The sequence below is a fragment of the Mobula birostris genome, chromosome 21 (genome assembly GCF_030028105.1).
Source record: "Mobula birostris isolate sMobBir1 chromosome 21, sMobBir1.hap1, whole genome shotgun sequence".
Classification (NCBI taxonomy): domain Eukaryota; kingdom Metazoa; phylum Chordata; class Chondrichthyes; order Myliobatiformes; family Myliobatidae; genus Mobula; species Mobula birostris.
Window position 1 is genome coordinate 11547765 of NC_092390.1, and position 13320 is coordinate 11561084.

General features: G+C 47.6%; 1 protein-coding gene across 1 annotated transcript in view; it reads left to right on the forward strand.

Annotated features, from left to right (window-relative positions):
• The window catches only part of armh3 (armadillo like helical domain containing 3), a 184026-nt gene that overhangs the window by 132231 nt on the left and 38475 nt on the right, over positions 1-13320 (forward strand). The gene's annotated exons all lie outside the window — the stretch shown is intronic.

The window sequence follows — 13320 nt, forward strand, 5'->3', positions numbered from 1 at the left end:
AATGTTCATGCCATCAGGTTGGAGGCTACCCAGACGGAATATAAGGTGTTGTTCCTCCAACCTGAATGTGGCTTCATCTTTACTGTAGAGGAGGCCGTGGATAGACATATCAGAATGGGACATGGAATTAAAATGTGTGGCCACTGGGAGATCCTGCTTTCTCTGTCGGACAGAACGTAGGTGTTCAGCGAAATGATCTCCCAGTCTCTGTCGGGTCTCGCCAATATATAGAAGGCCACATCGGGAGCACCGGATGCAGTATATCACCCCAGCAGACGGGATCCCACCACTAAGCACATCTTTCCCTCCCCCCCACCGCCTCTCTGCTTTCCACAGGGATCGCTCCCTACGTGACTCCCTTGTCCATTCGTCCCCCCCATCCCTCCCCACTGATCTCCCTCCTGGCACTTATCCTTGTAAGCGGAACAAGTGCTACACATGCCCTTACACTTCCTCCCTTACCACCATTTAGGGCCCCAGACAGTCCTTCCAGGTGAGGCGACACTTCAGCTGTGAGTCTGCTGGGGTGATATACTGCATCCGGTGCTCCCGATGTGGCCTTCTATATATTGGGGAGACCCGACGCAGACTGGGAGATCGTTTCGCTGAACACCTACGTTCTGTCCGACAGAGAAAGCAGGATCTCCCAGTGGCCACACATTTTAATTTCACGGCCCATTCTCATTCTGATATGTCTATCCACGGCCTCCTCTACTGTAAAGATGAAGCCACACTCGGGTTGGAGGAACAGCACCTTATATTCTGTCTGGGTAGCCTCCAACCTGATGGCATGAACATTGACTTCTCAAACTTACGCTAATGCCCCAGCTCCTCCTCGTACCCCATCCATTATTTATTTATATACACACATTCTTTCTCTCTCCTTTTTCTCCCTCTGTCCCTCTCACTATACCCCTTGCCCATCCTCTGGGTTTTTCCCCCCTCCCCCTTTTCTTTCTCCCTAGGCCTCCTGTCCCATGATCCTCTCATATCCCTTTTGCCAATCACCTGTCCAGCTCTTGGCTCCATCCCTCCCCCTCCTGTCTTCTCCGATCATTTTGGATCTCCCCCTCCCCTCCCACTTTCAAATCTCTTACTAGCTTTTCTTTCAGTTAGTCCTGACGAAGAGTCTCGGCCCGAAACGTCGACTGCACCTCTTCCTAGAGTTGCTGCCTGGCCTGCTGCGTTCAGCAACAACTTTGATGTGTGTTGCAGGTATGTAGCTCTTATGCTTTCTAAGTATACTTGTGCATCAGTTTACTTCCACCCCATTGAGAGCTGCTGCAGTTTAGTTCTGTCACTCATTGACTGGCCCACCAGTGAACCCAGGTCTAACTGCAGATGAATGATGTCTGAGAACAATCCCGTCCTCGTCTGCAATCCACACACCCGCACTTTGCCGCACAGCTCAGGGTGCAGTGATTGGCAATGGCAGCCAAGAGGCAGAAAGCTGCCAGTGCTGGGAATCCAAATTTAAAAAACCAGAATGCTGGGAACACCTTGTAGTTCAGGCAGGATCTATGGAGAGAGGAACATAGTTTCTGTCAAGATTCTGGGTGTCAATATCTCTGAAGATCTAAGCTGCACCCCACATATCAGTGCAGTTACAAAGATGCACAACAGTGGCTATATTTCATTAGGAATTTGAGGATATTTGGCATGTCAGCAAAGACTCGTGCAGATTTCTACAGATGTGGGTGAAGGCAATTCTGACTGGTCGCATCACCGTCTGGTATGGAGGCTCCAATGCCACCCTCAGGTGCTTTTAACTCTTTCCTCACCCTAAACCAATGCCGCTTGGTTTTGGAGAGGCATCTGCAAGTGTCAAGTCTTATCGCAACAGCCCAAACATGTTAGGGGTTGTAAAGACAGATTAAAGATTAGCTTTATTTGGCACAAGCACATCAAAACATAAAGTGAAATGCACTGTTTGCATCAACAACCAGCACAGTCCAGTTCGGGCACACTTCCAGTGCCAGCGTATCATGCCTTTTGAATATTGAGAAGCCTAAATCGCGTGGATGTGGAGAGGATGTTTCCAAGAGGAGATGAGTCCAGGTCCGGAGAGCACAGCCTCAGAATAGAGGGATCTCCATTTAAACCAGATGAGAAGGAATTCCTTTAGCCAGAGGTTGGTGAATCTGTGGAATTCATTGCAGTGAAGGCCAAGTCATTGAATATATTTAAAGGAGTTGGCATCTTCTTTGCCAGTCAGGGCGTCAAAGGTTACGGGGAGAAGGGTAACGGGTCAGCTACGATGGATTGGTGGAGCTGAGTGGCCCAATTCTGCTCCCATGTCTTGGGTTTTATGGTCTGATGGCCCTTTGCTGCCCTAAAAACCAGCGACATAACAGGGTTTTTATGATCATGATGATGGTCCGATGGCCCAGGGTTCACTAACCCTAACCTGTACATCTTCGAAATGTGGGAGGAAACCGGAGCACCTGGAGGAAGCACACACTCATTGAAACCTTGGTTAAGGGGAAAAAAAGAGGCTGCATAGCAGGTATAAGCGGGTAGGAACAAATGAGGTACTTCAGGAGTATAAGAAATGCAGTAGAACTCTTAAGAATGAAATCAGGAGTGATAAAAGAAGGCATGAGGTTGCTCTTGCACACAGGATGAAGGAGAATCTAAAGGTCTCTGACAGATATGTTAAGAGCAACAGGATTGCAAGGGACAAAATTGGTCCTCTGGAAGATCAGAATGGTAATCTGTGCGGAGTCAAAAGAGATGGGGGAGATCTTAAATGGATTTTTTGCAGTTGTATTTATTCAGGAGCTGGACATTGTCTATAGAAGTGAGACAAAGTAGCAACAAGGTCATGGACCCTATACAGATTACAGAGAAGGAAGTGTTTCCTGTCTTGAGGCAAATCAGGGTGGAGAAATCCCCAGGGTTTTCCCTTGGACCCTGTGGAAGTCTGGTACAGAAATTGCAGGGACTCTAGTGGAGGTATTTAAATTGTCTTTAGTGACGGGGTGCTGGAGGACTGGGGGGTAGCTAATGTTGTTCCGCTGTTTAAGAAAGGGTCTAAGAATAAACTAGGAAATTATAGGCCATTGAGCCTTACATCAGTAGTGGGAAAGTTATTGGTAGGTATTCTAAGAGATCAGATATATTAGTATTTGGATAGTCAGGGACTGATTAGAGATGAGTGCATGGATTTGTGCATGGTAGGTCATACCTAATCAAGCTTACAGAAGTTTTCAAGTATGTTACCAGGAAAGTTGAGAAAGGCAAGGCAGTGGATGTTGACTACATGGACTTCAGCAAGGCATTTGACAAGGTCCCGCATGGGAGGTTGATCAAGAAGGTTCAGTCGCTTGGCATTCGAGATGAGGTGTTAAATTGGATTAGACGTTGGATTTGCGGGAGAAGCCAGAGAATAGTAATAGATAGTTGCCTCTCTGATCTGGGAATACGGGTCCGTAATTCATTGAAAGTGGCACCACAGGTTTGATAGCATCGCATCGTCGTTAGCAAAGTTTCTGGCACGTTGGCTTTCATAGATCAAAGTGTTGAGTACAGGAGTTGGAAAGTTATGCTGAAGTTGTATAACATGTTGGCGAGGCCTAATTTGGAGTATTGTGTGCAGTTTTGGTCACCTACCTACAGGAAAGATGTAAAGATTGGAAGGATACGGAGAAAATTTACAAGAATGTTGCCAGAACTGAAGTACCTGACATAAGGAAAGATTGAATAGGTTAGAACTTTATTCCCTCAAGCATAGAAAATTGAGGAGAGATTTGGTGGAGGAATACAAAGTATGAGGGGTATAGATTAGGTTACAGGTGAAGGGTTAAATATTTATGGGGCTTATGAGGGGAGATTTCTCCACTCAGAGAGAAGTGAAAATGTGGAACGAGCTGCTAGAGCAAGTGGTAGATGTGATTTCAATGAGGAGGGTATGGAGGGCTAAGGTCCAGGTGCAGGTCAATGGGACTAGGTAGTTTAAATGGGTTGGCATTGACTGGATGGGCCTAAGGGCCTTTTCTCTGTGCTGTAGTTTTCTGTGACTGTGGTCGTGGGGAGAATGTACAATTCCTTACAGACAGCAGTGGAAATTGAACCCGGATCACTCGTGCTGTAAAGCATCACACTAACTCCTGTGCTACCATGCCACCCTAAGACAGCAGCTTTGACAGCCAGTGAGCCAGGTAGGAGAGTTTTGACGGGCTGCGTGCTGAGATGGCCAGCCCAGCTGCATGGACTGCGATTTCGGGACAACGGATGATATGTCTATTGTTTTTCTGCTGGGGATAATGAAATGAAAGGCTCAAACTGAAACATTTCTTCCTCTTGACACACTGTGTTTCTGTGTGCTTGGAACAGAAGAGGTGGAGGCGGTGATTTCTATTCTTCCTGTGTAAGGGAAACCTGCCAGCATTTCACCGAAGGTTTAGAGCCATGCATAATGGCTTTTTAAAAGCTTATCTTTTTGGAGTCATGGTTAGAGTTTTGCTACATGTTCTGGTCCAGGAGATCATGTGAGCGGTTTCTGTTTTTATCACAATTCACTGCTGATGGAAAGGTTAAATGGGGGCAAGTGCTTTGTTTTTGCTGCGACTGAATTGGCGGCCTCTGGTTTCTTTGTGCTCCTCTCATGTCATTCAGCAAGCAATACTGGGTCCAAATAGAGATTGTGCCAGAAACAAGCTACTCGGCCCAGCCAGTCCGTACTGGATTTTATACTTACTGGCATCTCCACCTGTTTTTCATCACTTAAACCTAGCAGATAAAGATTAGCTTTATTAGCCATGTGTACATCGAAACCTGCAAGCATCATTTGTGACAGCGACCAACACAGTCCTTATGTGTGCTGGGGGCAGCCTGCGTGTGTTGCCATGCTCCCAATGCCAACGTAGCATGCCCGCAACTTCAACCTACATGTCTTTTTGGAACGTGGGAAGAAACTGGAGCACCTGGTGGAAATCCACGTGCTCACAGGGAGAATGGATGTGCTCCTGACAAACAGCAGAAAGAAGTAAACCCTGATCTTCTGAATGCTGGCACCGTGAAGCATTACACTAACCACTCCACTACCATGCCGTCTGATACCTCTCCCTCAGATGTGTGTCCAGCTGCCTCTTACATGCATCTGCACTGTTTGCTTTAATCATTTGGTGTGGGAGTGTGTTCTGTACTGCTGCCACTCTGGGTGAAGGCATTACTTTGTTGGATATGTTAGTGACAATCCAACGCTACTCTTCCCAAGTAACAATTATTAAACCCTTCCATTATTTCAAAGATCTTGGTTTGGTCATCACTCCGTGCCCATCCTTTCCTGATGTATTATCCCCGTTAGTCTTCCCTTCATCCGCTATATTGGTCCCCTTGTCCTCCTCAGTAATGTCTCAGATCTGGTATCACCCACAAAATTAGATATTGTGTTGTTGATTCCAAAGAATAAATCAGCATGCCCTGTAGATAATACTTATCCTTTACTGTTTCATGTATCTTGTCTCCAGTGTTTCAAGGCTGCCAGCAGCTATATATATTATAGCCTTCATAACACGTCCTGGATCTTAGAACAATGGTGGGGGGGGGGGTGGTCTCATTGAAACCTATTTAATTTTGAAAGGCCTGGATTGAGTGAATATGCAGAGGATGTTTCCCATAGTGGGTTGGTCTAGGACCAGAGGTCATGGCCTCAGAATAGGAGGACATCCTTTTGGAACAGAGAAGAGGAATTTCTTTAGCCAGAGAGTGGAGAATCTGTGAAATTCATTTCCACAGACAGCTGTTGAGACAATGTAACTGGGTATACATAAAGCAGAGTTTGATAGGATCTTAATTATTAAAGGCTTCAAAGGTTAACAGGAGAAGGCAGGATAATGGAGTTGAGAGGGATAATAAATCAGCCATGATGGAATGGAAGAGCAGACACAGCCAATTGGCCTAATTCTCCTCCTATGTCTTATGGTCTTACATTCTGAATTCAGAAGCATTTTTACAGTCCCCTGCACTGATAGCACTGATTTCCGCCTTCCATTCCAGAGCTTGGGGGTGGTCCCCAGCTCTTCATCAAAAGGCTGCTGTGGATGGAGAATCATTTTACTCCCCGGACAGGGCAATACTCACTCAGTACTGCAGAGAACAACTTGCCTTCGTTCTCTGCTCAAACGTTTGCAGCTTGTATGCCTTTTTCATTGACCCAGCCTGAGTTTGAATGAGGAAGATGTACTGCCTGAAACAGCTTTCCACCTGAGCCAGGATAAATTAAACAGGAGACACAAGAGACTGCAATCCTGGAATCTGGAGCAATATGAAGATGCTGAAGGAACTCAGCAGGTCAGACAGCATCTGTGGAGGTAAATGGACATTCGGCATTTTGGATCAAGGCCCGTCACCTAAACTGAAAGATAGAGTGGAAGTAGCTGCTATAAAAAGGTGGTGGAAGGGGTGGAGCAAGAGCTGGCAGGTGATTGATGGATCCAGGTGAGGAGGGATGATGGGTAGATGGAGGAGTGGAGAGTGGGAATAGTGACAGAGGCTGGGAGGTGATCGGTGGATCCAGGTGACGAGGGATGATGGGCAGATGGAGGAGTGGAGAGTGGGAATAGTGACAGAGGCTGGGAGGTGATGGGTGGATCCAGGTGAGGAGGGATGATGGGTAGCTGGAGGAGTGGAGAGTGGGAATAGTGACAGAGGCTGGGAGGTGATGGGTGGATCCAGGTGAGGAGGGATGATGGACAGATGGAGGAGTGGAGAGTGGGAATAGTGACAGAGGCTGGGAGGTGATGGGTGGATCCAGGTGAGGAGGGATGATGGACAGATGAAGGAGTGGAGAGTGGGAATAGTGACAGAGGCCGGGAGGTGATGGGTGGATCCAGGTGAGGAGGGATGATGGACAGATGGAGGAGTGGAGAGTGGGAATAGTGACAGAGGCCGGGAGGTGATGGGTGGATCCAGGTGAGGAGGGATGATGGGCAGATGGAGGAGTGGAGAGTGGGAATAGTGACAGAGGCTGGGAGGTGATGGGTGGATCCAGGTGAGGAGGGATGATGGGTAGCTGGAGGAGTGGAGAGTGGGAATAGTGACAGAGGCTGGGAGGTGATGGGTGGATCCAGGTGAGGAGGGATGATGGACAGATGGAGGAGTGGAGAGTGGGAATAGTGACAGAGGCTGGGAGGTGATGGGTGGATCCAGGTGAGGAGGGATGATGGACAGATGAAGGAGTGGAGAGTGGGAATAGTGACAGAGGCCGGGAGGTGATGGGTGGATCCAGGTGAGGAGGGATGATGGACAGATGGAGGAGTGGAGAGTGGGAATAGTGACAGAGGCCGGGAGGTGATGGGTGGATCCAGGTGAGGAGGGATGATGGACAGATGGAGGAGTGGAGAGTGGGAATAGTGACAGAGGCCGGGAGGTGATGGGTGGATCCAGGTGATGGGGGATGATGGACAGATGGAGGAGTGGAGAGTGGGAATAGTGACAGAGGCCGGGAGGTGATGGGTGGATCCAGGTGATGGAGGGATGATGGACAGATGGAGGAGTGGAGAGTGGGAATAGTGACAGAGGCCGGGAGGTGATGGGTGGATCCAGGTGAGGAGGGATGATGGACAGATGGAGGAGTGGAGAGTGGGAATAGTGACAGAGGCTGGGAGGTGATGGGTGGATCCAGGTGAGGAGGGATGATGGACAGATGGAGGAGTGGAGAGTGGGAATAGTGACAGAGGCCGGGAGGTGATGGGTGGATCCAGGTGATGGGGGATGATGGACAGATGGAGGAGTGGAGAGTGGGAATAGTGACAGAGGCCGGGAGGTGATGGGTGGATCCAGGTGAGGAGGGATGATGGACAGATGGAGGAGTGGAGAGTGGGAATAGTGACAGAGGCCGGGAGGTGATGGGTGGATCCAGGTGAGGAGGGATGATGGACAGATGGAGGAGTGGAGAGTGGGAATAGTGACAGAGGCTGGGAGGTGATGGGTGGATCCAGGTGAGGAGGGATGATGGACAAATGGAGGAGTGGAGAGTGGGAATAGTGACAGAGGCTGGGAGGTGATGGGTGGATCCAGGTGAGGAGGGATGATGGGTAGATGGAGGAGTGGAGAGTGGGAACAGTGACAGAGGATGGGAGGTGATGGGTGGATCCAGGTGAGGAGGAATGATGGACAGATGGAGGAGTGGAGAGTGGGAATAGTGACAGAGGCTGGGAGGTGATGGGTGGATCCAGGTGAGGAGGGATGATGGGCAGATGGAGGAGGGGAGAGTGGGAATAGTGACAGAGGCTGGGAGGTGATGGGTGGATCCAGGTGAGGAGGGATGATGGGCAGATGGAGGAGTGGAGAGTGGGAATAGTGACAGGCTGGGAGGTGATGGGTGGATCCAGGTGAGGAGGGATGATGGGCAGATTCAGGAGGGGAAGAGTGGGAATAGTGACAGAGGCTGGGAGATGGCAGGTACAGATTACAAAGGGTTACTGATGGTGGAATCTGATAGTAGAGGAAAGTGAAGCATGGATTCAAGTGAGGGAGGTGGTGAAGGCAGATGGAAACAATGGTGAGGAAGGAGGGAACCCAGTGGGAAGTGTGTGTGGGTGATGGGCACATGGAGAAGGTTGCTGGGGGCTGGGTGAGTGTAGGAGGAGCTAGGTAGATCAGGAGGCCAGAGTAAAGGGACAACAGAGGAACAGATTGGAAGTGTTTTGTAATTCATTATACAGTATATTGTACAGGGTAAAACAATGCAGAATAAGATGCAACAATTACAGAGGACGTACAGTGCAGGTAGATAATAAGGTACAAGATCACAGTGAAGTAAATCTAAGGGTCAAGGGTCCATCTTATTGTACTAGAGAACTGTTCAATAGTCTTAGAGCAGTGGTATAGAAGCTGTCTTTGAGCCTGATGGTACGTGATTTCAGTCTTTCTGTATCTTGTTTCATAGCACTATTACAACTTCCGCACATAATATCTGGCTACAGCAAATTCTTCCGACACCACCTAGATAAGGGATATGAGTAATGTCGGCTTTCATACTTGTTAAGTATATTGAATCACAAAGTGACAACTTTTAAGAATGCCTTTTGTACAGTAAACTTCCATTAAAAGTTTTGTGGAAACTTTTTGAGCAGCCTAGTACAACAGTTGGTAGAGCTCTGACCTCAGGTGCTGTTGTGTGAAGTTTGCACGTTCTCCCTGCGAATGCGTAGCTTTTCTCCTACTGCTCCAGTTTCCTTACCCCTAATCCTAAACCTGACCATCCTGGAGATGTGCAGGTTGGTGGATTAATTGGCCACTGTAAGCTATCCAATTTGAGTAAGGAACTTACTGGGTATCCGGAGACATTAAAAATTAGATTCTTCCTCTTCTTGGGCCTTTAGCTCCTGACAGAGCATAGGTCATTGATGACCTCCCGTCTCCCCTGTCCTGTCGATGGTATGGTTAGAGTTCTTCAATGTTTCTGTAATCCATTGTATCCACTGTACGGGGATTGGTCTTTAAAGCTTCACCAGAGTGGTTGCCTGTCCTTACCCATTTCCACCTGAATTAGGGAAGGATTAATGCAAATCCGTGCTCGATGGTTATTGCCGACTCACTGAGTGAAGGATCTGTTCTGTGCTGTACTTCTGTGACTCTAAAATTTAACTTGAGGTCATATCTGGAAACATCAGGGAGGTGACAGAAACATTGTTGAAGGATTAGGTTTTGAGGGCTGACGTAAAAGTGGAGAGGAAGATGACAGCATTTGGTGAGTGCTTTCCAGAGATTAGAACCTAGTAGCTGAATTTTGATTGTACAGAGCGTTTGCTGTCCCTGTGCCTGTGTTCAATGGAGCTCAGAAGGATGAGAGAGGTATCTCACTGAAACCTACTGAATACAGGAAGTTCTGGATAGGCCTGCAGAGATTGGACGTGACAACCCACCCCCACTCCCCCGGTCAGCGAGTTGTCAGTGGGTTCCAGAGTTGGAGTTCTGTGAGGAGAGGTGAAATGAGTTAGGATGAACCCCCTGAGTTTGCAAATTGGTGAAACTGGAGTTCGAGGCTTAGTGTTCCAGGTCCCGCCATCAACGGTTCTGGACTTTGAGACCCGGTGTCTGCTGATCAGCAAGTCTTGGAATTGATGCTGAGCATGAATCAAAAGACCAGAAGTGGAGGGCTGATTACCGCAGTCTGTGGATCTTAGTGAGTTCTTTGGGGAGGTTGAAGCCACCCAGGGAAAGGCCGGAGGCGGTTCAGTTATCTTCAGAGCTGCCCAAGCAGTCCGAGCTGGAGGAGGGTTGTGGATTGGGAAACTTTAACATGCAGGTGATCCAGAAACCGGAGCTGATGTATGAACAGGACCCATCATGTGATGGGACGTCAACGGATGAGTTGAGTGAGTGGCAGAACTGGGTAAACGTCACTGTCAAATGGGTGATGTTACTGGTTGTTATGTCATTAAGGACCTTAACCACCCAGGAGGGCACGCCGCTCCCCCACCACCCAGGAGGGCACGCTGCCTTCTCCTTTTCGTATTGCTTTCATCAGAGGGAAGCGACAGGAGCCTGAAGACGCACATTCAACATTTTAAAAACAGCTTTCTCCCTGCCCCCGGCATCAGATTTCTGAATGGGCAATGTACCCATGAGCACTACCACACTATTTTTGGCTGTCTTATCTCGCACTACTTTTATATATGTTGTTACGTACCCCGTAACTGGGTTGCCAAACCAGCAGAAATGGATCACTCAGTTGGAGTCTGGATTACTAGAACTAAGAAAGTTTTATTAAAGAAACAAGCAACACAGTAATTGAAAGAATAATAAATGCAACAGTTCAGCAATGATAAACACACATGTACACAGAATTAAGATAACAGGATCAATCAAGCTCTATCGTTGTCTGGGGGTAAATGACCAATTTCAAAGTGATGCAAAGTTCAGTCCAATTTAGTTCAGTTCGCAGTAATCGTTGCCGTGGCGATGGACAATGTGGGGGGAAGGAGAGAGAGAACAAGAACGAATGAATATTCAACACAGCTTCCACACAGACCTTCGCAGTCAGCTTTCGGGTGAGCCCTTTGTGATGTCATCTGAGGTCACCGACCGTGACCCCTCCATTTCCAGATACGACCGTTTCTCTGCGCTGAACCTGACACCCAGGCAAGGGTGGACACACACCAGGTTCCCACCGATCGTGCCTTTCCACCCTGTGCATTTATGGCCTGGTACTTCCCACCGACTCGTGAGAGGCGCACCGCTTCCAGGGTCTCGTTACCTCGAGTGTCGTGTGTGTCCTGCCTTAGCGAACCTGTCCCTTTTTATCCCCCTGCTGGGGTATCGTCTGTCCATCACTTCAAACAGTTCAGGGTTCAAAGGGGGAGCCGCTCTAGACAGCTCTCTCTCCCGTCCCTTCAATACACATCTTCAAATGCTGCTCCGTTGTCTTCCTTATCTCTCTCTCTCCCGAACAGGTGGCAGACCAACTGCTGATCACACAGGACAGCTAACATCTATGTGTGTTCTTGTCACAATATTTTGTTGTAATTTATAATGTATTTAATGTATTGCACTGTACTGCTGCCACGAAACACCAAACGTTATGACAAACGGTATGCCAGTGACAATAACCCTGATTCTGATGTTGCTTTGACTGTTTTCCCCAGAATAAGAAGGCTGAGGGGGTGACATTATAATGAACATGGATAACGTGGATGGTTACAGTCATTTTCCTGAGGGAATCTAAAATTAGAGGGCATAGGGTTAAGGTGAGGGGGAAAGATTTAGATTCAGATTTATTTATCACAGGTACAGTGAAATGCATTGTTGTCTTAACAACTGACGCAGCCTAAGGATGTGCTGGGAGCAGTAGAGCAGCACAAGCGAAGACAACAACAGCAGCAAAACAATCCCTTTCCCACCCTGCATAATTCTTGACTCACAGACGGTATCTTATATATGGAGTAAGCTGCCAATAGAGGTGGTGGAGGTGACTTTAATTACAAAGTTTGCAAGATGTTTGGACACAGATGGGAAACATTTACAGGGATAAGGGCCAAACACCAGTAAATGGGGTCAGTTTGGAAAGCCATCTTGATCAGCATGTGTGAATTGGGACAAAGGGCCAGTTCTGTGCTGTACAACTGAGTCTATGTGGTTGAGTCCATCTGGCGATCAGTATAAAATAAGGCTTCATTGGACAGTTAGAAGGTAGGTTGGACACAAGAAAGATGCAATATTTCCTCTGCACTGTCACAGATGTTTGGTTCACTTTAATTCTTTAATTTAATTAGCTGGCTTTCCATTTGGTTTCCCAATTATTCTGTTGGCACTGCTCTGAGTGCTGTTGTGTGACAACAGGAGAGGATTACCATGTTATCAGAGCAATGAAAAGATGCCTGCAGTCATTTGCAGTGAATGTCAGTACCCTGCAAAGTATTTGCTAACACCATTTGTTTGTGCACTTTGACTAGAATTCTTCAGGTTTCCTGCAGTGGGATGTGGAATTAGAGATTGTTATCGCAAATAAGGTGGTAGAAGGCCATTTGTTTCACTGTCTCATTGCTTGTTCTTTCACAGAGCAACGAAAAACTGGAATAAGAGAATGGGTTTGTTTAGGACCCTGCATCCAAGTCAATGAGGAAATGAAATGATTTCTGCAGCAGTCAATAATTCTGATTTCCTCTTGAGTGAGGGCATTGAGGCAATCCAGATCTGAGCAGTTGATCACAGATTTAGTAATGAAGATCCCTACCTTGCAAATGAAGTGGTATACAACTCTAGTTTACACTCCCCCCCCCCCCCCCACCCCATGCAGCAAACCTTTCCTTAAAGATGTTTGTTCCCCTCCAGTTCAGGTGCAAACTATCCCTTCTGATCTAAAAATTTGAAGCCCTACCTTCTGCGCCATCTCCTTACCCATATGTTAAGCTGCATGATCTCACTATTTCTGGCCTCATTAGCAAAATGGCATGGGTAGTAATCCTGAGATTACAACCAAGGAGGTTCCACAACAAACTGTTGTCCATTGTCACTGACTAAGTGAAGAGACTTTTCAACGCATTAACAGTATGCAAGGCTGAAATGGGGGCTATTAGAATGCTTCTGGTCTCTTCGTAGCTCAATTCACTGCTACCAAGAAATTTGTGCCCATGAATGGTCTGGCAAACTCCACATGAATCCTCCACCAGGGCAATGCAGGCCATTTCCAGGAATGGAGAGACACTGCTCTTGGAATGTACTGGACGTATTGGCATCCCACGCAGTGCATGGCAAGCTGCTCGATCTGCGATCTATCACATGCCTCCAGACAAAGCTATGAGCCAATACTTTTGTTTTGACCTTGCCTAGATCACCAGCATGTTGTTCCTCCAACACTTTGGCTCTCAGCTT